The sequence below is a fragment of the Eucyclogobius newberryi genome, unplaced genomic scaffold (assembly GCF_026437365.1).
Source record: "Eucyclogobius newberryi isolate DKJ021-1_F unplaced genomic scaffold, fEucNew1.0.hap1 SCAF_4, whole genome shotgun sequence".
Taxonomy (NCBI): Eukaryota; Metazoa; Chordata; class Actinopteri; order Gobiiformes; family Gobiidae; genus Eucyclogobius; species Eucyclogobius newberryi.
Genome location: NW_027316056.1, coordinates 29,839,230 through 29,857,275, shown reverse-complemented (window position 1 = coordinate 29,857,275; position 18,046 = coordinate 29,839,230). Strand labels below are relative to the sequence as shown.

Genomic DNA, 18,046 nt, shown 5'->3' with positions numbered 1-18,046 from the left:
TACTGAATCAGAAGTGGAAATATGACTTGGTTGATTGATTGATTGATTTTTCGAGTTTGTGCCAACTATACCAACAATTTAAAGAATCATTTACACGCGAAACCACGGAAAAGCAGAAGAAAAACCTACATGAACACAAAATGATGGTCAATCTCTACTGTAAGCATACTGACATGCTACTAAATTATACTGATTTGTAGATTTCATAAGTGATTTGATGTCAGTTAGCGTTAGACGGGGTTATGCACAGTTCACTTCAACGTACGTTTCTGCTTATTATCACAATTACTTTGCAAATCATTCAGCGTTCATTTGCCAAGTTCACAGCGTATATCTATCATCATTTATGAGCCGTATTATTTTAAGATTTGCCTAGTTACAGTTGAATGTGCATTTGTAAATTCCCTATGCATAAAATCACACAAATAAATCCAAATGAACATTGGAACCATCGTCATTCGCAAACTAATGTACCCGTTTTCTTGTCATAAAATGGGCTGCCCGCAGTCTCCAAAAGGCTTCTGGGTATTTTATGCTAATGCGTTTCGGTAGCAGCCAAGCTAATGCCTGTGAGTGGGGTAAGTTTGGAGGCGCCCAACTTTAGCAGACTGTAGACGTATAAATGCCAAGAGTAGCCTCATTAGCATTCCCTGGCAACACGCTCCCATCCCCGACTGCTCGCTCCATCTACATTCCCTGTTCCTTTTTACCTTTTTATCCCCGCAGAAGTCCCAGAGGATTCCCAAGGTCCCGGCGAGTGCGTTAACCTACATCCCGGCCCTCTTGTCGGCGGCCCTCTGGCTCCCCCCCCTCATTCCCCATCTGTCTCACGCCGCACGCTCTGTGGAAGTGCGCTTGATGGAAAGTGTAGGCTGCAGGTGGATTCACGCGGTTTTACTTAGGCGTCGATTCCCCCGCGGATCCCCCCCCCGACGCATCAGTCCACATTCCGGTCCCGTTCCCTCTCCTCGAGTTAGCGGAGCAGAAATCACAATTTGCCGCCACGTCAACAACATCCAGTGCTATTTCAACCGATTTGGCGTCTTTGGTGCTTGTTTTCCGGGTAGTTTGGATGAACCGTAGAGATTAGTGTCACGGTAAATGACAATCAAATAAAGTCTTTTCTGTTTACGGCCCATTGTTGGAAAAACTTCTAAATTCACAGACTTCTTCAGTGGCAGTTTTCTACATTCCGGTTGCATAGAACTGTTTTGCTGTTTTGGCCGTTCCCCCTCATTTTATGGAGAATTCACTAGTTTAAAATAAAGCTTGTCCAGTTACTTTCCGTGTTATCCTGACCTTGACTTTTCCTCTTTGAAATCTCGACAAAGCTTCCCTCTCTGGCTTGTGGGATCTCTGCCATAACTCAGACCTCAGAAATGCAATTATCAAATAGCAAAGGTTAGGTAAAGGAATGTCCACTTTAGATGACAAAACATCCTGCCATTTTTCTTGAAGAATCTTGCTGCATTTAGACGTCAAACAAAACGGTTCTGAAACGCATTGAATTCTCCTGCATATTTCTGGCTCTCCCCGCTCCTGGACAAGTTCGAATCGTGCACTCGGTATGGAATCTTCTACACAGAAATGGGAAATCTTGTCACTACCATGCATTACTTTAATAATCCTACATTTGTTTAGCCTGGTGTATTACGTCGGAGAAATTCCCAGCAGAAACTTCCTTGTGCTTCCTTCTACACCGCAGTCCAATTCCCTGTCCTGGAGTTGGTGGAGCAGAAAACACCTTTCTTTTACTGCCAGGCCAACAAAGCAATATTTACCCCGACACGTTTTATCATGTTGGCACATGCGTGTTCTTGGGGCTGTTTGCATGTTGGATTCCCCTCAGTCCCCTAATGATACATGCTTCACGACAGCGATAAAGCCTTGTTAGTGCTTCCCCTGAGCACTTTAATGAAAGCCGCGATCCCTTCTGGCCCACTTCTATTAGGTCTCGGAGGACTTTAATATACATCAACCTGACACCAGAAGCCTGTTGCGGCGTTTCCTGCTAACAGTTTAGTAATGATGCGGTAAGGAACAATCTCATGCCACACAGAGCAAAGGATTGTTAACCTGCATTCTCGCTGTTTGTCGCTCGCTGTTTGTCTCTCTCCGTTTCAGGAGTCTTATAGGCGGGGTATTTATGTTTTGTATTTTTTAGGAAAACGAATGGTCTTAAAGCTTGTAGAATGTAAAAAGAATCGTAGCAGGTTCATAACTATAACTTAACTAATGATTGATCCGGCCTGAGCTTGGGGTCAAGAGGAGTGACCAGTGCCAGACCTGCCCACTGGCCTTAGGTACAGAGCAACCTTGACGATGTGCAGAACTTACAACAAAACGGTCACTTTTTGTGCAAAAACCAATACATTAAAGACAATAAAAGTTGTTTCCAGTTAGTGAGCCAAATCATGTGCCACAATTATTCTTTGTTCACTGAGGTTTCTGTTTGTTCTGTCTGCCTTTTGCACTCAAAAACACACTAGTTCTTTCACCAGCAGACATATACAGGGAATATTCCAGCCTTTCCCAACAAGAAAAACGAGATACAACACGAGTATGCACTGGCCCAAGCGTGAACCTAACCGCTAACCTTCAGAACGATGGGTTAGCACTCGCCACCGTGCCACTGTTGCCCACTGGATTAATGAAAAATGATTACGCGTGGACAAATGAGGACTTGGTCTGTGCAGAACCCTCATAGTCTGGTCTGTTCAGAGACAATCACGCTGTACTTTTTTGCAGAATTAGAGTCGCTTTTAACCGTAAAATGGCAACAACAACAAAATTCCCACAGAAAAAAAGTCTTGCGGCAAAAAACACAATACAATCTAATTTCATATTCTGCACTGGAAGCTTTTGGGGTCCCGTTCCCTAGTCCAAACCTGCTATCCATGACCACACAAACTCTCCCTCATCATTCATTTCAGCGTAACGTGGATGTGATGATGTATCTCCTGTCCGTTACGCGCGCAGAGCCGAGCGGGCGCGGTTTGCGACGTCTGCCCATCTGCCCGACGCCTCATTAGTTTCCCTGCGCGCCTTGACACTTTCTTGGCAGCAGCTGCTCACTACAACGCAAATCTAATCATCCACAAATAGAGATGGTCTTTGGACAAAACGCATTAGATTTTAAGGCTTGGCTCAGGTCCCGCTGACTTGACAACGTTCGGCCTCCAGGGGGCACTCTAGACAGTTGGATTGACGTTAATACAGTCAGTTTTCTTGCAAGTAAAGGGAATAAACATTTGAGGAAGAACAAACAAGAAAACACAATGAAAACAGAGAGAAAACAGTAGACATCCAATAAAAATATGTTTTACCGCACAAACAAACCAAACCAAATGTCCCATTTAGTCCAGTTTTTCAAATATGTCCATTTTCAAATCAATATTTTTTTACACAGTCCCTGGTTGTCGGTGCAATTTGTGACATAATTTTGTTTTGTGAGGGCCTTTTTTTGCTTTTGTTTTCTATTGTTGCTTTTTATATTTTAGTACAGGAAAGTGAGAATTAAAACAAACATATTTTCCTCAGTTTCTTGTTTATTTGCATCACAGTCACTGCTGTGTTCCACCAGGTGACGTAACCAAACTGCGTGTGATGAATGCCAAATCCTTGCTCTAAATTATAACTCCCATTCCAGCCTCTCATTGTGATCGTTTGTGAAGCGTTACAATTTCAAATGCTCCTCACAGAATTGAGTCGACCACTGTGGCCTTTCTGCTACTTCAAGTGGAACATTTGTCTTTGTCTTGCGTCCGGTTCAGTTTCAGTTTCTGCTAAATGTTGTCTCTGAAGTTCACTGCTGCATTTGGGACATTTGAAAAGAGAGTGTTGTTGACCACAATGGAACCATCCGCCCACACACTTGAAAGTTTAAATTTATGTGACGCCATTGTTGGTGAATGACCTGTCAGTGATGAACAAATGCACTAGAGAAGGTATTTTTAATGTAGTACTGCCACCCTATTCAATTATGACTTTAAATAAAATAATAATAACATTGATGAAATAAATAACATAGATAACATAAATAAACAAAATAAATAGAATGAATAAAATACATACATTAAATAAAATGAAAAATAAAATGTAAAATAAAATGAATATAATATAAGATCAAATGTAAAATAAAATGAAAAATAATTTAAATACAATTCAAAAATAAAATGTAAAATATGTTTAATGAACACAATAAAAATGGTTTTGAAAATGTAGTGAGAATTTGTAAAAAATATGGAATATAATAAAAAAAATATCACTTTAGTATTTATACTATTTTAGACTTTCCACTAGGACAACATAAATTATTTAAAGCACTAATAAAACAATCCGTCATAAGTAAAATTAGAGCTAAGTGGTTACATATACACAATCTGCAAGTTTTACAGCTCGAATAGAAAATGAGGGTAGGTAATATACTGCGTTTTCTCACTGGAGACTAATGCAGTGCAATAATATTGATTCAATAATGACACCCTATACCATGACAGCATATATTTAAGAGTCCTGGTTAAGTCTCTGGAGCGACGCTGAAACACTAGAGTTGGATGAGACAAAAAATGACTCAGACAAAGTCATTTCACTGAGCTAAAAATAAACTCACTGTACGCTCTGTCATCTCTTGGCTGATGCAAACTACACCCAGAAGTATTTTATTAATTTCACTGTGTGCTAGTTTTTAATGGATTTTTTTCATATTTTTTTTCAACGTATTCTTTGCATGTACTGCACATTTTGCCACGTTTTCCACCATTGTTTCATCGTTAGCGTGACGACCCCACATGCCTTTCCGTTACTGCAGTCCTTATCGTGAGCGATGATGAAAGAAGGTCGTCATCTTTGGGTCGTAGGGTGCGCGCCGCCATCTCGGCCCCGTCGCTCTCAGACGCCTCACGCCGATGCTCATCGAATTGCCATCGATCTGCACTTAGCGTCGCGGCTGCTACGCGCTGAATGCATGCCAGCACGTCTCCATTGTCGCCGCGGCATTCATGTACGAGAGGGGGACACGCGGCGGTCTAGCGGTGGCGCAATCATCGAGGGCTGTCCTTGAGACGCCTTATCGGTTATTTTATTGTACACATACGGAAGGAGGCAGTTGATTGAAGTTTGGAGTGTGGTTTGTCACTGGCTGTGCAAAAAAAACGAATAAAAATAAGCTGTCACCTTGTCCCCATTTAATTGTTTTAAGTTGATCCAAAGCAACCAACTTACATTTTATTATGATCTATCTGCTATAGATAAGTTAATTCAAATTAACAATATTTTAATGAAAAAGTGATTTAATGTATTTTGCCCAGATGTATTAAATATCCTAAAATTATTTACAGTACATACACACACATTAAAAGGAATGTTGAACCTAAATTACTATATAATGTTGCCTTTTTTTCATTCAATGTCGTTGGTTTTGTTTGTGTCGTTAATTTTGTTGTGATGCCATAATATCATCTTAAGAGCTAAATGTTAAGATAATTAAATTTCAAAAAGTGGCAATTATATATACACATTATTTAGTTAAGGTCTACATTTCAGTGGTGGCCAAGAGGAGGTGAAGAGATAATATTTACCTGTTACAAAATAGTATAGATTTGTGTAAAATGTTCGACGTTCTTGTGCAGCTAAGAGTCAACATTGTACCGTTTCTCTGGGCGTCCTGGAAACCGCGGCGTTGTCTGCGCAGTACTTATTTTCTGTAGAGATCTGTGTAAAATACTACAAGCGGGAGGAGGGACACAATCCATGCAACTTCCGGAATAAGGCGACTACGGAAGAGTGTTTAGTGGCAGGTGATGAGGCAAAGAGAGTGCATTTTTATGAATTTGCTTGTGCTTTCTGTGATTGGCTGACAGTTTGCCGCTTCAAGGTGTGACTAACCGTGTCATTAAGGTTTACTTTAGTGCCCCCTTTATTGCGTTGGACCCAGCGCTTCAGTGCCACCGGAGATTGAGAGGTGTCCAGGTTAATTTTCCCCATTGAGCGTGTTTTCGGGTTTATGAGGAGGAAAACGAACGCACGCAAGACACAGACTCGTCCACAAATCAAACCTGAGATGCTCTTGCTGTGAGGCAGAAGTGAAACCATTATTTTAAACCTGCATTGTTGTTGTCGTAACACGCTTAAGACTAAAAACCTCATCAGACAAAACCGTACAGCATCGTGCATTGTGTCGCACCAGCCAATGAGAGCGATTCCCCTTTAGGTCATTTTTCCCCCAGCCTGCTTCTTGTGTGAAAACAGCTTATCCCTGACAGTTTGTGACACTGGTTAAGTGCTAACATAAAAGTAAATGTAGTGTGAAGACACTTCTCGTCATGCAAGAATTCACAAGTGTGTGCGCCGGAGCTGGAACAAATAGGATGCATTAAAAGTCACAAATGCAATGCAGAGCTGTGGCGGTGCTGGGGAGAGCCAATATTCTGTTTGCCGTGGTCTATAACTGCACACTTTCACACTGCAGTCGGGGACGGCTTAGACTCGGGGACCCATCCTGCAAAAGAGGGTCGTGTGCTGTTGGATTTCACCACAATATGCTGCTATTTTATGACATATCGCACACCGTGTACGAGTGCTTTTCTACAAACCGTCCGACCAAACCAACAGGACAAGAACAGCCATACATTTCACAACATGCAAACACTCAAATATGAACAAATAAACCATTGTATTTCAGTATTGGTATAAAAAACTATGGCAACTTGTTTTTTTTGTCTGTTTTTTTTATTGCAATCAGTTGGATGCAGTGTAATTTGCACCTTTGCTCTTATGTGTTCTCTCAATCGTCAATCGTTTCCCACAATCAGTTGCAGGTCATTGTTATCTGCTGATGCACTGGCCACCTGTGCTTTTGCCCACCCGAAAAACACTACCCATAAAACCGTTTTTGTAACCCTTTTGTTAAATTTCAAGCCCTTGGCCTTCCTTAGCCGCAGTGCAAATGATAACAGGGTCCGCAAAGTATAGCCAGCAGTTAAGTACAGAGCTTCGTACTAAATATACGTTCCTCGTGAAGGGCTCTTTCATCAACAGGAACGAGGGCATTTTCGCTCTGAGAATTTAGCGCGAGCCTCCCTCCGTGTCTTCCCCCTGGCAATTCGGAACAATGTATCCGAGCGCCCTTTATTGATGGAGTCTTCTCTGTGCTGAAAATCGAGAGAGGCAGGCTGCATCCTTTTAGGAGCCTGCACCCGCGCTACTGCCGTCTCCCGTCCTAACATCTGTCCTCGGCGAAAACTAGCCGGCGCTATATTTAGCCCGCGCGTCCGGTTGTATTCAGGTCAAGAATGCCATCCGCCCCGCCGCACCGGCCGTACAACGCTGCGGTTGATGAGTGTTCGATGGCGGATGCAGCGTACGCACCGCAGGTCGTGAGAGGTGAGTTTTAGTTGAGGCGCGCTGACCGACGAGCCGGCGTTTGGTTCAGTTTCCGTCGGGTGTTTTCCAGTGCAGACCGCTGCCCACGGACACAGAAGTGAAGCCGCTTTGAAGTGTTGTGATGAACTTTAGACACCCACGGCTTGGTAAATTCAGAACCTTTGAAAATGCACCTCAGTTGTCCTTTCTCTGGCCTCGTGCTGTACTTCCTGCGTCCTTTGATTCCCACTTGACAACTTACTTTCCTTAGTTTGTTATGGCATGTTTCTTTTAATGAAAAATTCTCAAACATCATAGAATATTTTAAATTGACATGTTTTTTTTTATTTATTTGATCTACACAACCTGGCAACTGATCAGCTGACACATTTTTCACACTATTTAAATGTCTGTTTTTCCTTTAAATTTATTTCACATAGCTATATTAGCTTAGCATTATATACTTTAAGAAGCAATCTTTCACTTTTCATACAGATGTTATTCATTTTCCTCGAATTTTTCGCAATACAGTATTTTTCACAATTAGCTCAGACGAGACAAGCGAATGACGCCACACGGCCAAATTACAGGTCGTATCTGTGGAGAGGCGATCCCACTCAAGTTTTTCCAAGGCATATTATTACACCTGTAATATGCAGTTTAATGCCATACTGCGAACTATACAAACTATACAAACTTTCAAGGGAAAAAAAGTAACAGTCGAGGAGATTAGCAGGTGGCAGACCCTTCACCAGAAAAGTTACATGATACACCTTTAAACAAGTGAATGATGATAGTAGAAAAAGCTTCAGTTGTAGACATCTGGACTCAGTTTGAAAAAATAGACGTTTCGACTCTCATCCAAGAGTCATTGTCAATAAAAGAATTTAGATCGAGAACTCCGATATTAATACTGTTCTGTGGTAAGACCCGCCCATTGGGCGGAGCCTTCCTGAAGTAGAAAGAGTTGTTTGTGTCAACAGAAACTCCCCCCTTGTATCTACCGAGCTAGCCTATTCAGAATTTTAATGGCCTATTAGAATCCTCTTTGTCTTTGTGAGACCCTGGCTCAACCACCCTGAGTACCTGATTAGCATCTAAATGTCCTGGTCCTGGTCCTCTACCTTTCCAGGGGTTCAGTATACCATTATAGATACCAGGAAGATAGAATCTGAGCCCTCCATTTCTGTTTAAAGAAGGTCTTTCTTTTTTAACAAAAATAGCTTCCTTGACTCCTCTTTCAAACCATCTTTTCTCCCTGCTTAAAACCTTCACCTCACCGTCTTCAAACGAGTGATTAGAGGCTTCAAGATGGAGATGCACGGCGCTCTGTGGACCTGAACTTGTATTTCTTCTGTGCTGATAAAGCCTCTTGTGTAGAGGCTGTTTCGTCTCACCTATGTACCGTTCTTTACAGCTTTCTTCACTGCATTGGATCGAATAAACTACATTGCTCTGTTTTTGAGTCGGCAACTTGTCCTAGGGTGAACCAGTTTTTGTCTTAAAGTGTTTCCTGGTTTAAAATAAACAGGGACTTCGTGTTGTCTAAAAATTCTCTGCAGTTTTTCCGACAGGCCAGACACATAAGGGATAGAAACACCCTTCCTTCTCTGTTCAGTTTCCCTTTTGTCCTGCTTCTTGGTTCTCTTCACTCTGTTGAGAGCCCAAGCGGGGTAACCACAGGCTGAGAGGGCATTTCGGACATGTTTTTCCTCTTTCTTCTTGCCCTCTGAGCTGGTGGGCACACCTTGAGCTCTGTGTTGTAAGGTTCTGATCACACCCAGCTTGTGCTGTAGTGGGTGGTTGGAGCCAAAGAGCAGATACTGGTCCGTGTGTGTAGGTTTCCTATATACTTCTATTTGGAGTTTCCCGTCCTCTCCTCTGATCGTGGAACAATCAAGAAAGGCCAAGCGATTCTCCTTAGCGTCTTCTCTTGTAAACCTGATATGTGGGTCCACAGCATTGATGTGATCAGAGAAGGTTTCCAGCTCTTGTTTCTTAATTGTTACAAAAGTATCATCGACATAGCGGAGCCACAGTTTTGGGGCTATGCCTGAGAATGAGGCCAGTGCCTTCTTCTCAAAGTGCTCCATGTACAGGTTGGCCACTATGGGAGAGACGGGCGAGCCCATGGCACAGCCATGAATCTGTCTGTAAAATTGTCCCCGGAATTGAAAGTAAGTGGTGTTCAGACAGATGTCCAACAGTTTACATATGTGTTCAGGTGTCAGTTTGGTCCTTTCCTGTAGGGTGGTGTCTTCCTGCAGTCTGATCCTCACTGCTGCTACTGCATCAGAGGTCGGGATGCAGGTGAACAGGGACACAACATCATATGAAACCATGAGGTCATCTGGGTCCAGTTGGAGATGTTTCACTTTATCCACAAAGTTGTGCGTGTTTTCCACATGATGTTCCGAATTCCCCACAAGCGGAGCCAATATAGTTGTTAAATGCTTGGCCACATTGTAAGTGATGGAATCTGTGCTGCACACTATGGGTCTGAGTGGAACCTCCTTTTTGTGTATTTTTGGAAGGCCATAAATGCAAGGCATGGCTTCCCCAGGATACAGTCTGTAATACAGAGGCCGGTCTATCGCTTCCTCTTTTTCCAGCATTTGTAAACAGTCTATCACTTTCTTCTTGTAGCCACTGGTCGGATCTCTTTTCAAGCGCTCGTATGTGGTCGTGTCCTCGAGGAGGGTGTGGACTTTGGCTTCGTAATCAGCTGCGTTGAGAATCACAGTGCAACGTCCCTTGTCTGCTGGGAGGATGTTGATGCTATGATCTTTTTCCAGTGCTGAAAGTGCTTTTCTCTCTTCAGATGTGATATTTGAAGGAGGTGGTTTGGCACTCTTCAGGGTCGCTGTGACACGTAACCTCAGGTCTGCAGCCTCCGATTCAGTCATTTTGTTGTTCCTAATTGCCGTTTCAGTGGCTGTGATGTAGTCCTCTGTAGGGATGTGTTTAGAGGTGACAGAAAAGTTGAGACCTTTAGAGAGCACCTCCTTTTCTGCCTGTGTCAGAACACGATCTGATAGGTTCTTAATCCAATTGTTTTTGCTGGTCGCTAATTTGTCTGTCTCAGTCCTAATGTCTAGCTCGACCTCACCTGCATTCTTTTTGTTCAAAAGAATGTTGAACTTATTGATTTGGCGTTCTTTGCTCTTCCTGTGCTGTGCTTCTTGTGCTGTCTGTGTAAAATCCAGCACTCTTTTGAAAGCTTCTTCAGGGAGTATGCTGGTTAATTTCTCCTGTAAAGTTCCTGTTCTGTCTTTCAATTTATCAATTCTGACGTTGTTTTCCTGGATCCTTTCACTGAGCATCTGCATAAGGCTCCTTCTCCAAATCTTCTCTGCTCTGTGTCCTCTGACCGGTGATTTGATCTGCAGGCTCTTCGGGATCATGTTGTTCTGTCTGCATCTAAGATTGAACCTCAGGTGATTCCTGTTGTCTGCTAGTTTCCTGGCTACAGATTCGAGTTCCCGAACTAAATCCAAGGTTTTAGGCCCAAAATTCTTGGAAATATGTCGGTGTAATCCCTCATTCGTCCAGGCGTGTTCCATAGTAGAACGAATAAATTACATTGCTCTGTTTATTTTATTGCTCTGTTTATTTTAAACCAGGAAACACTTTAAGACAAAAACTGGTTCACCCTAAGGACAAGTTGCCGACTCAAAAACAGAGCAATGTAGTTTATTCGATCCAATGCAGTGAAGAAAGCTGTAAAGAACGTTACATAGGTGAGACAAAACAGCCTCTACACAAGAGGCTTTATGAGCACAGAAGAAATACAAGTTCAGGACCACAGAGCGCCGTGCATCTCCATCTTGAAGCCTCTAATCACTCGTTTGAAGACGGTGAGGTGAAGGTTTTAAGCAGGGAGAAAAGATGGTTTGAAAGAGGAGTCAAGGAAGCTATTTTTGTTAAAAAAGAAAGACCTTCTTTAAACAGAAATGGAGGGCTCAGATTCTATCTTCCTGGTATCTATAATGGTATACTGAACCCCTGGAAAGGTAGAGGACCAGGACCAGGACATTTAGATGCTAATCAGGTACTCAGGGTGGTTGAGCCAGGGTCTCACAAAGACAAAGAGGATTCTAATAGGCCATTAAAATTCTGAATAGGCTAGCTCGGTAGATACAAGGGGGGAGTTTCTGTTGAAACAAACAACTCTTTCTACTTCAGGAAGGCTCCGCCCAATGGGTGGGTCTTACCACAGAACAGTATTAATATCGGAGTTCTCGATCTAAATTCTTTTATTGACAATGACTCTTGGATGAGAGTCGAAACGTCTATTTTTTCTAACTGAGTCCAGATGACTACAACTGAAGCTTTTTCTACTATGGAACACGCCTGGACGAATGAGGGATTACACCGACAAGTGAATGATGACTTCTTGTGTTTCATTCGTTGGTTAAAACGGCGGCCGTCATGTTTGTTATCAACGGGACAATGCCAGTGTTTGTCTTGCTCTTTGTACTTAAACAGGCCACGCGGTTTAAAGAATTTACCCTTAATTTATCCAAATCCAGTCCGCAGTCTGGTCGCTGTCTTGGCTAAAGGCGTTCGAGACCTTTACGGCGGATTGATGCTTAATTTAAATCAGTGTCTGTTTTAATAAATGACACACTGTAAAACTTCTCTCCTCGTTTCTATTAAAGCCTTAACAGGGCTCATCAGTTAGCGGAGCACGGTAAATATTTGATTTGGCTCCCGGTGCCGAAGCGTTATATCGCAGGTAATTTATGGGCACGACTTCGAGCGCCGGAGCCTACGTATGGGGCGGACATTAAAAAACAAACAGGCCAGATACGTTTTAAGCAGTCTCATTCTCTCATTGGAGGATTACAGATTTATTTATTATGTTCAAACGAGTCTCAAATTGTAACTGAATCTCACAAGACTAGTGGGAGTGGAATCTGTTTTCCTGGTAACTAATTCTTTTTTGAATTGTACGGGATTCTCAGCGGGCATTACTTTTGCCAGTTTAACAAAGGAGACTGATTAAGTGTAGTCATAAAAAAGAAAGAAAAAAGATCCTGGGCCAATTAAATTTCAAAGCGATGGGCTTGCTGGCAGAGTACAACGTGCACATTTGCCTGTGTGCCAGCTCAAACAGACGGGCGGAGACGGCGGGAAAAGCGGTAATCACACCCTCAAAGTTTGTGCGAGGTTGTCGTGCGTGCCGTGAGGAACTGTGTCTTTTCGGACTATTTTAAAGTAACAGAAACTTTGACTAGAATTAATACTGGGTTTGGCTGATCAGAAAAAGCACATTTGGCAATAATATAGTTGGTCACATGCAAAAATATGAACACTGTGTCAATGGGTGAGACATTTAGAGTGGGACGTTATCGATGTGACGCAAAAGTCAGCGGTTCGAATCCCACATTCTCCTCTGAATATTGTCGTTGAGTATTTGTCTTGATGCCGCAGTACTGAGTCATTACCGGGCCATCTCTAATCTGCCATTTTGGGGCCTTGAAAAGGTCCTTGTTAAGCTTGTTTACCAACAGCTCACGAACTTCCTCTTAATAAAAAACTCATTTGATGTTTTTCAGTCAGGTTTTAGACCTCATCATGCACCGAGACTGCTCCTGTCAAGGTGACAAATGACATCCGCCTGAACACTGACACGGGCAAAGCCTCAGTCTTAATTCTGTTAGACCTGAGTGCTGCTTTTGACACTGTCGATCATGGGATCCTTTTACAGAGACTAGAGGACTGGGTGGGCATCACTGGCACTGCCCTAAACTGGTTAAGGTCCTATCTGGAAGACAGGACTTTGTAACTGTGTCTCAGACCACATGCCCTTGCCACATTTTTGCTGCGTAGCAACTGATCCATCACAATTCTGCAGACGACACTCGGATCTATGTTTCACTGTCGGCAGGTGAATATGGACCAGTGGATTCACTCTGTCACAGATCAGTGTGTGGATGCAAAACAACTGAACTCGGACTGAAATCATCTTTGTCCCACAAAAACAAAGAGAAAGTGTTAGCGTCACCTCCAGAGTCTTGCTCTAAAACCTACAAATCAAGTTTGAAATCTGGGTGTAATAATGGACTCAGACTTGAATTTTAACAGCCACGTCAAATCAATAACATCAGCATCTTTTTACCATCTATAAAACATTGCCAAAATGAAAAATATAGTGTCTAAACCAGACTTGGAGAGACTTATCCATGTGTTTGTCTCCAGTAGATTAGACTAATGTAACTGCTCACTGGTCTCTCCAAAGGAGCTGTAAAACCGCTGCAGTTCATCCAGAACGCTGCTGCTCGAGTCCTGACTAGAACCAGGAAGTACCATCACATTAGTGCTGTTCTCAGGGACCGGCCTCCTGCTGGTGTCCAAAGTCAGGACTAAACATGGACCGGCCTCCTGCTAGTGCCCAGAGTCAGGACTAAACATGGACCGGCCTCCTGCTGGTGCCAGAGTCAGGACTAAACATGGACCGGCCTCCTGCTGGTGCCAGAGTCAGGACTAAACAGGGACCGGCCTCCTGCTGGTGCCAGAGTCAGGACTAAATATGGACCGGCCTCCTGCTGGTGCCAGAGTCAGGACTAAACATGGGGAATCTGCGTTTCAGTTTTATGTGATGATGTGAGACAGGTTCTACTCTGACAATGTTCAAATCTAAGCTAAAAACAGCTGTGCAAATGACTTAAAGGATTTTTCTTTGCACTCTTCTCTTTTATATCTTATACTGTTGTGATTTCTGTCATGTTTTTATGATTTTAATTATGTTTTTTTCTGTTGCGTGAAGCACTTTGCATTGCCTTGAGTGTGAAATGTGCTGGACAAATAAACGTGCATTTCAACACTTAGAAAAGTGTTTAAATCATGTTCTGAAACTTGCTTGAGTAAAAATGGCAAATAAATAAATAAAAAGTGCATGGAAAGTGGGCCAATGTCATGTCTTATAGTGTTTATTTTTCTTTCTATTTTTCTATTTTTTTTATGTAATGTTGTTGGCTTGTTTTTGTGCCATGCTTCTTTTATTCATACCTTTTGAATATAAATGACATTAAAAAGGATTCTCGATTGCATTGCTTTTTGCTTGTGTGTTTTATTAAATTAAACTGTTTTGTTGTAATGAAATCCGTGAATCTTGCATTTCCGGGGAAAACGATTCACCAGAAACACTAGGAAACTCCTCTAAGATTCTTGTTGATATAAAAGAGCGCAACGTTCTTCTTCATTTGAGACTTTCTGTCTTCCTGGCAACACTATGGATTTTCTATCAGCCTCCTAATAACGGGCTGGAAAAGTGATGGACGAAATATTCCCTGCTGTATTCTGCTTATTAAATTCTGCATATCTTATCTTATATTACACTCTCTTTTGCTCGACGAGGAAGGCCTTTCACTTAGGTGGGTTTTTGTTCGTAATGCATGAGACTGTGTAAAACCCTCATTTGTCCTGTAATGAATGAATACAGTCTGAAATGCTCGGACACCTTTGGGGGAAATAAACCATACATTATAGTGGAGAAAAGCTGTATTACAAACAGATATGAAGACATCTAAAAGGATAAAGGGGTCCACTGGCGCTCATTTCCTGCAATCCTAGCGCCGTCTACTTGTCTTTATTGTGACAACGACAAATCATTTAAGAGAGCATAATCTGGAGTATGTTCGCTTTTTCATCTGTTTCCCTGTCAACTTTGACACGGCATGTGCAATTCCTTTTCTTAGATTCACGACTCAACTCTTGTGGATAATTTGCACTTGTTAAACTAGAGAAAATATGATGTTCTGACCTGGCAATACGCTCAGAGGTTTTATCACGTACGCGCTGGTTAAAGCCAAGCTACGACTGGTCTGTGGGACACTGTATAGAAAGAAAAATCCAAATTATGATTCATAAATATTCAAACATATCATTATTTGCTACAGATTAGGTCTACAAATTTGGCATATTAATCTTATAACTTTAAACCTTTCAGCTGACAATCATGTTTTCTACTTGCGCTTTACAGTCTTGTCCTCGGCCTCTCAAAGCGTTACGCCGCTGTCATTATTCTTTCATCCCGTAATCGCCGGTGGTCACAATCTGACAGTTAAGCGGCTTCCACCACTTTGGAGATTCTAAACTCTTGCGATTTATGGCTTCAAATCGCAAATACGTCGTCGGTCCTCGGCCTCTTGCCCGCGGCGCTAAAGCTAAAAAAATGACTAAAACGTGTCGGAAATCCGAGCGTGACCTTTGCAAAAGTCATGCTAACTTCAGCCCCGGCGACTCCGCGTGACGCAATGTTACCTGTGGCTCAAGATACATTATGTCAAGGAACGAAATCTCAAAAATGTCAGCGCGCACACCTCTGTCTCTCCCTAAAAAAAACACCAAAAGACTTCCAAACTTTTCTCGCCGTCTCCTCCCAATGACTCGTGAACGTCTCATTAGCGGATCGAGGAGGCACAATCTTTGTAGTAGATGCTTTGCCAGGCGTTCGCCGCGTTCTCCGGGGAGGGCAGTGTCACGCCATCTAATGCATGTTAATCTCCATTTCCTCGATTATGTGCGGCCGGCCGTCAGAGAGCGCGCCGCGTTCAAAGTCAGGGTGACTTTCCAGCACCGCGCCGGGCTTGTGTCGGCGAAGAGGGGGATTGTGCGTGTGCGGCGGGGGGTGAGCAAAAAACAAAACAAAACACGGAGATAGGCGTCTGGCAGAGGGACGCTTGATTAGATTTATAAAGCGACCGATGTTATTTTCCTCGCTTTGGGACTTTGTGAGAGACGCCGCGCGCTAACTTGAGCTCCCGGCGTCCCGGCCGCTGAGGCTCTGTTCTCTGTCTTCTCGAGCTTGCATGCGCCGTTGCCTCCCCCCCACCACCACCACCACCACCACCACCCACCTCACGCGTCTCCCATGGGTGCGATTAGATTCTGTCCCTTCGGATCGGACCAAGATGGATTGGCCTTGAAACTGTCTTTTCTTCCTCTGTCACACCCAGAGCTTGACATTCACTTTAAAACCAAGTCTTCCGAGAAAACGACCATAGCGCACACTCTGCATGTTTTTGTGTGTGTTACTGTGGCTTGACAAAATAAATAGATAAATAAAGCTATTCTATTAAAGGAGAACTTTGTTATTTTCACACTTGCAACCGCATTTCATACTCCAGTGTGACTTTTTTTCTTCTCTATTATGCATTTTTTGGCTGGTGCGACTTATACGCCGGTGCGACTTATAGTCCAGAAAATACGGTATATGGTGTTATTTCAATATTGAAATAAGAAAGGATGTTTTTTCACAAGAGCGCTGCATCGGGAGCTCTATCGTCGACTTGACTTTGTTCCGCTTTAAGTTGACGGAGTTTACAGTGTAATTTTCACAAATGTATCATCTTAAATGCAACATAAATGGAGAATAAAGGCAAAATCCATCAGTGGCTGGTTGTAGACAATACATCACCACTCACCGAACGCCTCCCGCATGTGGCAGCCTGACAGACGGTGGAATTCAGGCCCTGACGACCGCTCTTTGGGGCAGCATTGTATCATCTCCCGCTTGTCTCCCCTGGCCATTATCTCCCCCACTGCTCCAACATGTCCTCCAGGCCGAGTGGAGCCGAGCACTTTAGGGACAGGTCTGTGTAAGTGATCAGACTCTGCTCAGGAACAGGCCCAGGGAGCATTTTTCTTCATTTGAGACCAGCCGTCCGCCTGCCAATGCTATGGATTTTCTATCAGCTCCTCGATAATGCGTCGCACGGAGCTCGGGCTGATTGGTCGGACGCTCGGTTATGAAAACGCTGCTTCAGTTTAGTCTCTGGAAGGCAACACGCACTTGTCTATTAGAGAGCCAATTGTGCTGCTTCACATCACTTAACCAGGCCATGTTGGGTAGTGCATTGGTTGTTGTGTATGTCAAATTGTCTGCAAAAAATCTTAACTAAAATGGTTCGATTGTGATTGATGATAATTAGTTGTAGCCACAATGTCCTGGGTTTGTTTCTCGGCAGGTTGAGGCGGGAAACGTGCTCAATTAGGAGATTTTCCCTGTTGTGTTCACATTTGATTCTTTTATGTCATAAACTAAGATGGTGGGCAAGGGAGCGTTTAGTGTTTTTGAAAGGAATATCCGATATAAAAATCCACAAATGTTTCTCCTTCTCGTTATTAGTTTGGGATTGGCTCCACAAAAATAATGGCACCACTTTCTGAGGCTATTGTGGAAAATGAATTCCCTTTTTTATTTTTTTTTATTTTACTGTATTTATGCTGACAGAGCAGACGTTTGAACTTTGTGCCAGTTTTTGGAAATGCCCGGTAATTACAGCGATATGAAACACAAGCCAGATCAACTGCAATTTGACAGTTAAACAGTGAATTCTTACTTGGTCTCTGGCTCAATTAAAAACCTATAGGCGTTCTAGAGCGTTGTGATGTCACATGAATGCCGAGGACAATGTTTCCTATGGGGAAAATTAAGCTTTAAGCAAGTCGGAGGGAAAATATTGTTCACTTATTTAGCTGTCACCAAACTCACATACTCTCTTGGGGTTCTACTTAACATAATGTTTACTGTCTTAAAAATGTGAAACAGCAGACGTAGATTAATTTAAGCTCTTTGCAGCCGTCCATATGTTTCCCTCACTTATCTAATGCCTTCTGAGCATCCTGATATTCACCGCGACGAGTTTATAAGCGCTTTTATCAACTCTATGTGTGC

The 18,046-nt window shown here is 42.8% G+C and overlaps 1 protein-coding gene across 4 annotated transcripts in view; it reads left to right on the top strand.

The window, feature by feature from the left end:
- Positions 1 to 18,046, top strand: part of inpp4b (inositol polyphosphate-4-phosphatase type II B) — a 204,293-nt gene that overhangs the window by 86,865 nt on the left and 99,382 nt on the right. The window lies entirely within an intron of this gene.